The sequence below is a fragment of the Culex quinquefasciatus genome, chromosome 1, assembly GCF_015732765.1.
Source record: "Culex quinquefasciatus strain JHB chromosome 1, VPISU_Cqui_1.0_pri_paternal, whole genome shotgun sequence".
Lineage (NCBI taxonomy): Eukaryota > Metazoa > Arthropoda > Insecta > Diptera > Culicidae > Culex > Culex quinquefasciatus.
The window spans coordinates 110,600,060-110,612,512 of record NC_051861.1 but is presented as its reverse complement, the minus strand read 5'-3'; the positions used below and the strand labels follow the sequence as shown (position 1 = coordinate 110,612,512).

General features: G+C 38.4%; 2 long non-coding RNA genes across 2 annotated transcripts; both read right to left on the bottom strand.

The window, feature by feature from the left end:
- Positions 1–2,336: 2,336 nt before the first annotated feature.
- On the bottom strand, positions 2,337–3,538 carry LOC119765669. The gene is made up of 4 exons (XR_005276891.1): positions 2,958–3,538; positions 2,814–2,892; positions 2,676–2,743; positions 2,337–2,580 (listed from the first exon to the last, which is right to left on the bottom strand). It is a non-coding gene; the product is annotated as an uncharacterized LOC119765669 (long non-coding RNA).
- Positions 3,539–9,357: 5,819 nt separating this feature from the next.
- On the bottom strand, positions 9,358–11,830 carry LOC119765045. Its single transcript, XR_005276467.1, has 5 exons — positions 11,201–11,830; positions 11,057–11,135; positions 10,920–10,987; positions 10,555–10,824; positions 9,358–9,955 (listed from the first exon to the last, which is right to left on the bottom strand). It is a non-coding gene; the product is annotated as an uncharacterized LOC119765045 (long non-coding RNA).
- Positions 11,831–12,453: the final 623 nt, after the last annotated feature.

Sequence of the window (12,453 nt, the reverse complement as noted above, 5' to 3'; positions counted from 1 at the left end):
CACCTTCTTTTCCGGTTACGCATTTTAACTCGGCCGGGGGTGGTACATTACGTAGGGTTTGATGTAAGTATAAGCGCCTAACCATTTATAGTGTGCCTATCAATTTTCAGTAAAGCAAAAAACTGTTTAATTTTTAGTTTGAATTCAAAAACTAATTGTTATTTTACTGTGTATTGTTTTCTCCTGAAATCTTTCCTAGTGTTGAGTCGTGTTTCTCTGTTGCTATTTCTTCTGTCGCGGTGTTTTGTTACAATGTTTTGAACCTAAGCATGTTATTAAAAAGTTTACCAAAAGTACAATAACGTTGTGTGTGACTTTGATCATTCAATATATTGAGTAAGGACTCAAACCTTACTTGTTTGAAGAAAAGGGCGTAGATTAAAACAATAGACAATAAAGGAAAGCAAACTACATAAAGTTCGATACTGAAAGAATAAGTGTATGTTGAAGGAAAGAAGAGTAAAAGCTGTATGAAGTAGATTAAAAATATAGGCAATAATTTATGAAAAAGCTATCTGATAAAGGATAAATAATATCATATAAGCTTAGATAGCATTAATGACAACTTCAGGAGCCGATTGGGGATGTTAGGGAAAACACATAGCAGTTAAAACTGGCAAATAAAGTAGAGGAGACTTGACAGATAAGTGAAACAGGACTAAAGTAGTTGGAGATAAGAAGAAGAGATACTCCGAGTTGCGATGTTCTAGGTACATCCACAACAGTTCGTTCAACATGCTGTGGATCAAAACAATACCTTCTACAATCACAAATTACTTCCCTTTCCCACATTGCCGCTTATGATGTAGTCCATGCTCTGCAAAGAAAGGGATGTTAGTAAAATATAAACACTATAAAATATCGATACAGTTACTTTCGTGAACCTGAGTGACATCAGGGTTTCTTATGTTGTTGCTGTTGTCTCCAGTGTGATAATATCACTCCAAAGTGGTTGTCGTGGTGCAATCGTTCTCCAACCGCAGGCCCAGACACGACATGAAAATGGAAACAAACAAAAACAAAACAAAACAAAAAGATGCATTAGTATAAGAAAATAAGAGAAACGAAAGATTATGCAATCAAAATAAAATGGTGGATAGTAAACAGAAGCAGAATTAGAAAATCAGTTATACATAATAAAGAAATAGAAGATAGATAGTAGCTGAAAGTGGAAAGAAGAGAAACCCCGTATTGCGATGTATCAGGTACATCCACAACAGTTAACTCAACATGCTGTGAATCAAAACAATACCGTCTACAATCTTCCCTTCCCACATTGCGCATCCCTTTCTTTTGGCCGTCTCTACTCTGACCCTCGCTGGTCAAAGGTTTACGAGTTCGTTTCCACAGGCCACCAGCAAGGTCACGTGTTGTCATCATGATGACGAAACCAAGCCAACGTGGAGGTAAGAAAATGGGTAACTTGCAAGGAACCAGAGCAGCTGTTTTGACCAAGGTCTAGGTCAGCTAACAGCACTACGGGTGTAGTTCCGCTCCTTCCAGGATGTTCCTCACCGGGTGTCAACCGAAAAGGTATCATTTCACCCTTGGCCTGCGCTTTGCCCAAGTCACCAAATCGATCAGAAAATCCGTTCTTAAGATACAGACTTTTGAAAAAAAAAATCTAGCCTTTTTGTAAAGACACCTGCCAAAATTGCATGAAAATTTGAATTTACGAACGATGTGAAACTTCTTTGGTCGTAGAAACAGCACACTCAAAGTTTAATTCAAATAAAAAAAAAATATTTAAATTAAACTTCCAAGAAAAAATGTTCATGAAAACATGCTTTCTATTAGAATTATTAATTTATAATATGTAACTTTTATAACTTTGACAAACTTTATGCTTATCGATTTTTTTCTTCAATTTTTTTTATGTTTAAGTTGAGTGAAAGTGCCCTTAAATTGTCTTATGCCTCTAAAATATTTTTTTTTTCAGAATTTTCAAACATGATTAACATTTCAAAAAAGTGTCATAAAAAGTTTAAAGTTTGTTAAGGATGAGAAAATTCAATAAAGATTTTATTTTTCGACATTGAAGATCGGATCAATAGTTTCCGTAATCGTCGATGATAAAATAGAAAATTGTAGAGAACTTGTCACCTCCCATTTCCAGGGAAAGTGCGAGCATGAGACAAGATGGAGGACTATTGAATAGCAGGAGTACTATTTCCTGCACAGATGCAAAAGAACACAGCAAACAATAAAAATGGGTCGAATTCCAACAGAATCCCAGATAATCAACCAGCCCTCCCAAGACAAGGATAAATTCAACCTACACAGAAATAAAAGAGGGATTTTAGCGTACTTACATCTATATTGACGAATTAAACCTAGTTGGCGTCCTTAAAACTAGAGTTGCGGGTGTAAACCTGTGTGTGTGTGTGACCCCGTGTATCCCTCGACGATCCGGAACAACGTTGCTGCCCGGGCAGAACCCAGCTTGGTCACCGGCGAGAACGCCGGCCATCCGGTGCATTAGCCCCGCCGTCCAGTCGGCAGGAATGCACAGCAGCGCACTGCTCCACACCACGGCTCCAGCCATGATGGAATTCAGCTTGTGAAACAGGAAATGAAGGCCTGCACAATGGCAGACAATAGAAATTAGCACACATTTCAGGGACGAAGCACATTTTGGGACTTATTTTAGAGACGGTTTAGCAGCTTTTTCTTACCGATCTCAAGTACTCCTATCTACTCCAGCATGGCCATGCTTTCCATGCTGATCGTAGACGCCACCTCACTAGCACACAAAAAGTACAAAAACTCAAATTAACACCAATTAAGCACACGAGGGAGGGTCGCCACTCTACCTCTCCACCACGACCAATTTACGGTGTCGCGGCACCTCGCACTCCAGTGCGGTTATTATTCCACGCCTTGTTCTTCCTCCTAGGCGAAACAATCAAAATTACATTTAAATTTACGCTCACATCACAAAATCCGCAAAAAATTACACTGGTGAGACGGTTTTCACCACAGAAATTCCTCGAACTAAACTTCTTCTTCAGGTCGATCGTCTGGCGGAAAATATATCGGGTTGACGATCGACGCGGTCTCCTTTACGATAAACCAGTGACTGATGATGATCCGCGGGCGACGATCGGCTATATTGCCTGACCGATCGCGCCTCGCTTTATCACTCACGGCTCTAGTTGGCGTCGGCCGATAAGAGATTGGAGAGTGAGTACCGGGGCGTCGCCAGGGTGGCTGCTCGACTTGATTTCCCCAACGGGAAATTAGTTTGATGCTGGCATGGTTGATGTCGGTCCGGTATGTTGATGTGATGATGAGCATAAACATAATCGGTGGATGTGCATGTTGTGTTTTGTGCTAGGGTAATCATCCAACGATCGGCCTTCGGTTTTGAAATTGCCCAATATCTAGTGCATACGTGCCTTATGTGCGTACGGTTAGCTGGGAGATCACGCACTCGCGAGAGTAAGCGCGCAATCGGCATCGATCGGCTGCTGGGAAGCCGCGATCGATGATGATGATGGTTCTTGGCTTCTTGTTTGTGTTGTAAGTGTAGTGGTTTTATAAAAATTCTAGAAGACAAAAGATTAAATTTTGCCCTGATTGGGATGGCTTAGGGCATTCTTCTTGTTATTCGCAGACTCCTACTGTTGCGATGGTAAACTGCAGCAGGCAGGTTACAATACCCCCACACCAGACAGAAATATGGGATTAGTATCAACCAAAGGAAGATATCTAAGACCAGTATTGCTGTGGTCGCTAGACACTCCTCGTAACCCACTCTCCCACAACAGACAAGCGGAATCCAATTTAATAAACTCACAGTTAAAACAATCCCAGTGTCTTATTATGATACCGTTCTTTTCTTTTTGATAGTCCATTTGTTCATTGATCATAAATTGGATTCTTGATTCAGTACATTCAATTAGGTTTCGATAAATACATTCTTGGTACACACAGTCTTTCAAAAATTCCTAGGTAAAATTGAATTCATCCCATTCATTCAAAGTCGTTCATGCAACACTTTAAAATAATAAATTAAACTTTCACACACTTTAAAATCAACACTAAATCACTTCAATCATTTTTATCCAATCACTCTCACTATCAAACAATCTCACTCATTAATTGGGTGGCCAACCCTCATTTATACTATCAATCATCCTACATCACACTAATTTCACTTAAATAAATAATCACAACACATTAAAATTGAAACCTAATCAGTTAGTACGAATCTATGCGGGTATTAAATCCTGAGCAGCAAAAATACCAATATTTCTTCCTTCTTCATCGGCTAGCTCATAAGATGAAGCGCCTTTTCTCCCAATCACTTTACATGGAACATAAACTGGGCCCAATTTAGCTGCATAATTATCTGGGGCACTTGAAATTTTGAAGTTCTTCTTATACACTTTTTGACCAACACTAAATCCCTGCGGTACAGTTTTATGTTTGCTATCATAACTCTTTTTGTATTTATCAAATTGTTTTCTGTTATTTTCAATCACTTTTTCATACAACGGACCAAGCACTGCCCTTCTCTGCTGGACAAATCGGTCAGGTGATGGGTCAGAAGTTTGACCACCTTGATGATGATCTCTCCCATCTAGAACCGACTCAAAACCATGCGCTAAGAAGAAAGGTGTAAATCCGGTTGAATAATGTTTTGTATTGTTAATTGCAAATTCTATTTCTGATAAGCGACTATCCCACACTCGGTGATCTTCCTGGCAGTACGTTCTAATACAAGCTAATATAACTCTGTTGACGCGTTCTACAGGGTTGTTTTGACAATGTCTCCGACTATTTTTAAAATGATGAACATGATATTTTTGTAATAAATCTTGAAATTTGTTGCCTAGAAACGTCACAGCATTATCCGATATCACAACTTGCGGAGAACCGTATTTTAAAAACCATTCTTTTTCTATAATTTCAGTTAAACTCTCAACACTTATCTTTCTCACAGGAAATAATCTGACAAACTTTGTAAAAATATCTAAACAAACTAACAAATCCATATTACCATGTTTACTACGAACAAAACCACTTATGTAATCTAACGCGATCATTTGAAAAGGACGAGTAGCATTTTTATGCTCCCCATCGGCGGTACAGTTGCAACAGTTGGATATTTTGCTTGTTTACATTTAGCACATTTAGACAAAATTCGTTTCACATCTGATTTCATTTTTGGCCAGTAATATTTTAATTTGATTCTTTCTAACGTTTTATCAGTTCCTAGGTGCATTAGTTGCTCATGTTGTTCTATGACTAACTGTGTGACTTTGTCTGGTGGAACAACTAACTTCCACTCAAACCGGTTACCTTCAAAGTCTGATCTTGCCGCGATGAATTTGTGTAAATCTCCATTCTCAATTTTGAAATTCGGGTAGTCTTCGGGGTTGCTAGTTACTTTTTGTTTCAAATTTGTGAACCAAGCTGACGTGGAATCAGTGAAGATAGCACATACCGCTCGGCTCAAAGTATCACAGACAATATTCTCCTTACCTTTCCTATGCTTAATGGTCATCGCATGGCCTTGCAGTTGCACTGACCAGCGAGACAACCGTGACCCTGGCCTCCACTTAGAATCTCGAATGTATGTTACCGCTGAGCAGTCTGTAATCAATTCAAAATGTGAACCCTCAACATATGTTCTAAAATGATCAATTGATTCAAGTGCAGCTAATCCTTCCTTTTCTGTCGCAGCATATTTTTTCTCACACGACCTCAACTTCCTGGAAAAATAGGCAATAATATGTTCCTTCCCCTCAACCTCTTGCGTTAAAATACCTGCAATGGCAAGATCACTTGCATCAGTTTGAATTTTAAATTCTTTCGACCAATCGGGATTAGCGAGAACAGGTTCAGACATGAGACATTCTTTTAGTTTAATAAAAGCATGCTCAGCCTGATCGTTCCACTGAACCTTCTTGGGTTTACCTTTGAGCAAATCTGAGATTGGGGCCGAAATCCCGCCAAAATTTGGAATAAAATTACGATAATATCCTGCCATTCCCAAAATCTGCGAATCTCCTTTGGAGTTTGCGGTCTAACAAACTTGGAGATCGCTGCTACTCTCTCAGGGTTGGGTTGATAGCCCTCTTCAGAAAGAATGAAACCTAAATATTTGATTTTACGCAGACAGAATTTACATTTATCAATATTCACAGACAGATTTGCTTCACGTAAACACTCGGACACAATTTTTAAATACTTCACATGATCTTCAAAAGTCTCTGTCGCAACAATAATGTCATCGAGATAGGAAAAAATATATGGCTCGAACATTCCCTCTTTCAAAACTTTATCTAAAATCCTGGACAAAGTTGCACTACTATTTATTAGTCCAAATGGTAATCGTTTGTATTGGTATAAACCTCTTCCTATTATTTTGAAACTACACAATCTTCTAGACTCCTCAGACAACATCACTTGCAGAAACGACTCCTTCAAATCTATCACAGAAAAGTATTTGTTTTTGCCTAAATTACTAATTATTCTCATCGTACTAGCCAATGGATAAGCATCTCTAATTGTTTTTGCATTTAATTTTCTAGCATCAAGACACAGCCTCATTTCACCGCTTTCTTTCTGAACTGGAACAACATGCAAAGCCCAGTCAGATCTTGAAGGTTCTATAATTTCCATCTTAAGTAAACGATCAATTTCTGTATAAACTTTCTTTTGAATCGCAGGTGAAAATGGGTGTGGATTAAGATGAATTGGAGTGCTATCACTAAGTTCAATTGTGTGTTCCATTACATTACACGTTTCTAAAGTCCCTGGTTTTGACACCTTAAATGAATCAGAGATTACTTTCAATTGCTCTGCTTGCTCAGCAGTGAGGACATGAGAATCGGGATTTAGATTTTGACTAGATTCAGTATTGTTAACAAAATAAGTTGACTGCTCAATACAACACACATTATTACGATCACAACCAGAAAATGACAAAGTAATATTAAACAGTTTAAAAAAATCCATCCCTAGTATGCACCTGTTGTCTAACTCTGGTACAACTAAACAAGGTAAAATTTTAGTAACTCTATCCACATTAAAAGGTACATCAACAAAACCTAAAACATCCATCGGATCACCACTCGCTGTCGAAATTGAAATCTCATTCTCTAACGGTTGAATCTCCAAAAAGCTAGTAAGATTTCCAAAATTTTCTCCTACAATTGACACATTACTACCACTGTCTAACAATCCATGCAGTTGCAACCCTAAAACATTGAATTTTAGAAAATATCGCTGATCGCCACTAAAATCAACACAAACTTCATTCACACTTTCAAATGTCCTTTCATATTCCCTATCAGAATGCTCTGAATCAGATGCACACTCTCCACCCACATCAACTTCATCTGCTATTTGCTGAAATAAATCTATCATCGGTTCAGTTCTACAAACTGGAGGATTTGCGGGGGAGGGGAAAACCACCTCCTTCAATTTTCCCTTCGCCTGTTTTTTTCTTCACAGAACGGACACTCCTCATAATGAAATTCTGGCAAACCACAAATACAACAAAAAACATTACGACGAGAATAACAAGTACTAAAATGATGTCCAAACTTACGACAATTTAAACAAATACGACCATCAGGTTGTTTGTAATAGTGCAAAATTTGTTCCCTATTCAACGATCTCCAACCATTCTCTGGATAGAACTCTTCTTGCGTTCTTCCTCTTTCTTGAGTACTTTGATTTCTGTTTGTATTCTGGTAATTTTGTTGTTGTTGCTGGTTGTTTCTATAGTTGTTTTGATTGTATGAACTTGACTGACCTGTATTTGATTGATTTTGGTTAAACTGACTATTTCTTGTGGCATTTTGGTTTGTTTGATTGTATCGGTTACTATTTTGTTGATTTGTTTGATCATTTCTTGTTGTTGATTGACCTACATGACTATTCTCACGACTTTGATTAACTACCTGGCTCTGATTTTGTTGATTTTTCCTACGCTCATGAGGTTCTTGCGGTTTGTAACTCGTAGATGGTCCTTCCGTAATGATTTCGTGAATATTTTGGTTATCAAACGACTGTACAAGACGATTCATCAACCCTTCATTACAATTATCAATTCTGCCACACAGATCTTCCAGCTCATTGATGCTCATTCCCTTTCTCTTGATTAGCGCCAACCTGTCCCTGTAGTGCCACTTCATGGTGTGCCAAATAATATCAAATTTGTCCTCTTCAGCTAGTGGTGTAGTTCGGCACAAAAGAACTGCTCCATCCTGACCAAAAAGTTTGAAAAAGTTTCATTTTTGTTTTGTGACATAGAAAACGATCTCACTTTGATGTAATGATCAATGTTGTTCGGTAGGTATTGATGTCTCAAAGCATGAATGAAAAAATCCCAATCTTCATTCCTAAAAGTCGGCCACTTCGAGACAAACCAATCCTGAGCTGGCCCAACCAGTAACAAATGTGCTGACTCAAAAAGCTCTGATTTAGTCACCCGCTCAGAATGAGCAAAAAATTCTACTCTGCGCAAAAACAAATTTAACCCTATACCATTGTCTGTGCCACTGTATTTGATGGGCCACTGCGAAATTGGTAAAGTCTTCTTATTCGCCCTACCAGAAGTGTTCATGTTGTAAAACAACGGATTATTTGAAAAGTTAACATTATCAAAAGAAGCTGATTTTATGTTAAATCCAGGTGGCAAAAGTTTTTCAGAGTCATCCGGCTTAACATCATCTAAATTAGGTGGCTTATCAAGGTCTAAATCAGGTGCACCTCCCTTATCATCTTTAGATTTCGATTTCTTCTTACTCTTCTTCCTGACTCATCTTCCTTCTTCTTGTTCTCCTTATCTTTGGATGGTTTTGATTTTGATGATTCGGGTTTTTGAGGATCAGGTTTTGGGGGATCGGATTTTGGGGAATTTGGTTTAGGTTTTGGTGGTGGCGGGGGAGGATCAGGGATGGGACTCTTCTTCTTTGCAGGATCATCTTTTTCGCACCTTTTCTTCTGCTCTTGTGATTTGCTTGCATAAACTTCAGATAACTTCCTCATAAATCTCGGCGAAATTGTCAACCTTTTGATCTGCTTGGTGTTCATTTTCTTAATACTCATCACCGGACTAGAACTTTTAACACTTTCACCCGTACTATCACTACTTTCGGTTTCGCTCTCACTACCCGATGATTCCGTAGCACTGGTCTCAGATGAGGTCAAGAAAATTTCCTCTCCTTCTTCAGCCATAGTGTCCTTTTTCACTTAATCTTTCACAAGCACAATTTAAAAAAAATAAATAAATAAATAAGATAAAAATGATTGAATAGATTTCCAAATCACTCACACAATAAATTAAATTTTTCCAACAAAAACTGTTTACATGAACGATACTTTGAGAATCGGCCTTCATCCTGCTTCATTTTCAAATCCACCATTTACTAGAATTAAAATAATAAATATTCATGCAAAATTCTAAAAGTTCTAATGTTTTTTGGTAAGAATCAGTCAGACAAGAATCAACCTCCGATAAATCGTTACTCCTCGGGGTCATAGGGCGTCATCGTCAGTGACTCAGCGCTGTTTCCAGGTTATCAAGACCGAATTCGAGATCCAATCAAGATCCTATTACTGACCGTCATCGTCTTGGACTCAAGTCTCCAGCGAGGCCGGTTTCATCCTGCAAAACTTCCTCTTTTTTATGTTTTCTTCTTAAAATAGTTAAAATTCATGCAAGTTCAAATTCATCATTTATTTACAGCCAAAAATTCATATATACAAATGTACAAAATATACAACATTTCCTCCCATCACTTCTCGTATTGAAAATATATACAAAAATTCTCATGATCACTTCAACCTCAACTACATCTGGGAGAAAAATCAAATTAATCCCAAGCAAAACGATCTATTTACAGTTTTATGTTTCAAATTTATCACTTTTCATCAATTCTTGTGTGTGTACACTATTCCATCGTTGGCGATCTCTTGAATTGATCACATAATCCTAGAAAATCAAAATCAGGAGAAAATATATGATTAGTTCAAAATTATGTACAAAATTTACAATTTTTTTCACGTTCAGGGTTATTTACAATTCCAATTGCAAATTATTTACAATTATAACTAAATATTAGTATATTATTTACAAAATTCTAAAATTAATGTATTATTTACAAGTTTCTAAAACTAGGGAAATTATTTACAAAAGTCCAAAAAATGGGAAAATTATTTACAACAGCGAAGAGTTAGAAGATTACAAACTAAATGTACACAATCTTCTTTTATTTCACAAAAAGCAACGCTGAAAAATCCTTTTCAAAATGGCTGATTGTTCAGAAGACACTGGTAATTGATTCTGCTGTACTTTTATTAACGTTGGGCGCCATTTTGTCACCTCCCATTTCCAGGGAAAGTGCGAGCATGAGACAAGATGGAGGACTATTGAATAGCAGGAGTACTATTTCCTGCACAGATGCAAAAGAACACAGCAAACAATAAAAATGGGTCGAATTCCAACAGAATCCCAGATAATCAACCAGCCCTCCCAAGACAAGGATAAATTCAACCTACACAGAAATAAAAGAGGGATTTTAGCGTACTTACATCTATATTGACGAATTAAACCTAGTTGGCGTCCTTAAAACTAGAGTTGCGGGTGTAAACCTGTGTGTGTGTGTGTGACCCCGTGTATCCCTCGACGATCCGGAACAACGTTGCTGCCCGGGCAGAACCCAGCTTGGTCACCGGCGAGAACGCCGGCCATCCGGTGCATTAGCCCCGCCGTCCAGTCGGCAGGAATGCACAGCAGCGCACTGCTCCACACCACGGCTCCAGCCATGATGGAATTCAGCTTGTGAAACAGGAAATGAAGGCCTGCACAATGGCAGACAATAGAAATTAGCACACATTTCAGGGACGAAGCACATTTTGGGACTTATTTTAGAGACGGTTTAGCAGCTTTTTCTTACCGATCTCAAGTACTCCTATCTACTCCAGCATGGCCATGCTTTCCATGCTGATCGTAGACGCCACCTCACTAGCACACAAAAGTACAAAAACTCAAATTAACACCAATTAAGCACACGAGGGAGGGTCGCCACTCTACCTCTCCACCACGACCAATTTACGGTGTCGCGGCACCTCGCACTCCAGTGCGGTTATTATTCCACGCCTTGTTCTTCCTCCTAGGCGAAACAATCAAAATTACATTTAAATTTACGCTCACATCACAAAATCCGCAAAAAATTACACTGGTGAGACGGTTTTCACCACAGAAATTCCTCGAACTAAACTTCTTCTTCAGGTCGATCGTCTGGCGGAAAATATATCGGGTTGACGATCGACGCGGTCTCCTTTACGATAAACCAGTGACTGATGATGATCCGCGGGCGACGATCGGCTATATTGCCTGACCGATCGCGCCTCGCTTTATCACTCACGGCTCTAGTTGGCGTCGGCCGATAAGAGATTGGAGAGTGAGTACCGGGGCGTCGCCAGGGTGGCTGCTCGACTTGATTTCCCCAACGGGAAATTAGTTTGATGCTGGCATGGTTGATGTCGGTCCGGTATGTTGATGTGATGATGAGCATAAACATAATCGGTGGATGTGCATGTTGTGTTTTGTGCTAGGGTAATCATCCAACGATCGGCCTTCGGTTTTGAAATTGCCCAATATCTAGTGCATACGTGCCTTATGTGCGTACGGTTAGCTGGGAGATCACGCACTCGCGAGAGTAAGCGCGCAATCGGCATCGATCGGCTGCTGGGAAGCCGCGATCGATGATGATGATGGTTCTTGGCTTCTTGTTTGTGTTGTAAGTGTAGTGGTTTTATAAAAATTCTAGAAGACAAAAGATTAAATTTTGCCCTGATTGGGATGGCTTAGGGCATTCTTCTTGTTATTCGCAGACTCCTACTGTTGCGATGGTAAACTGCAGCAGGCAGGTTACAAACTTTCTCAGCTATTTAAAAAAAAATCAGATATGATCAACAAAAGACCATAGTTTTTTAAATTGGAAAAACCACAAATTTGTTGAGAAATTAAACCTAAAAATGATCATAACTTTTGAAAGCGGAGCAATGAATCAAATTTTCACTTTACATCCAAAAATGGCTTTCGTTTCAAACATTATTTGACATGATTTGGCCACCATAGTTTAGAAGTCAGCCTTTTTGGGCTAAGTCATATAAACAACAAAACAATCGAAACAATGAAATTAGGTCATTGCAAAGTTAATTTCAAGTTTTTGTTCTGGAGGCAGCAGAAAATGTTACCCTAAATTTGAATTTTCTTTAGAAAAACATGTCAAACAGATTTTTTTTTTTTGCATTTTTAGTAAAATGAAGAATTTTTAATCACTTCAGAAATGTTTGAATTTGGAAAACACAAATTGTAAAAAAAATAAGTTACGTTTGTAGCATAATTATGTATCAAGGATATTGCATTTGATTCGACATTTCGAAAATCAGACCTTGCACTCGCCATTCATATTTTTTTTAAAT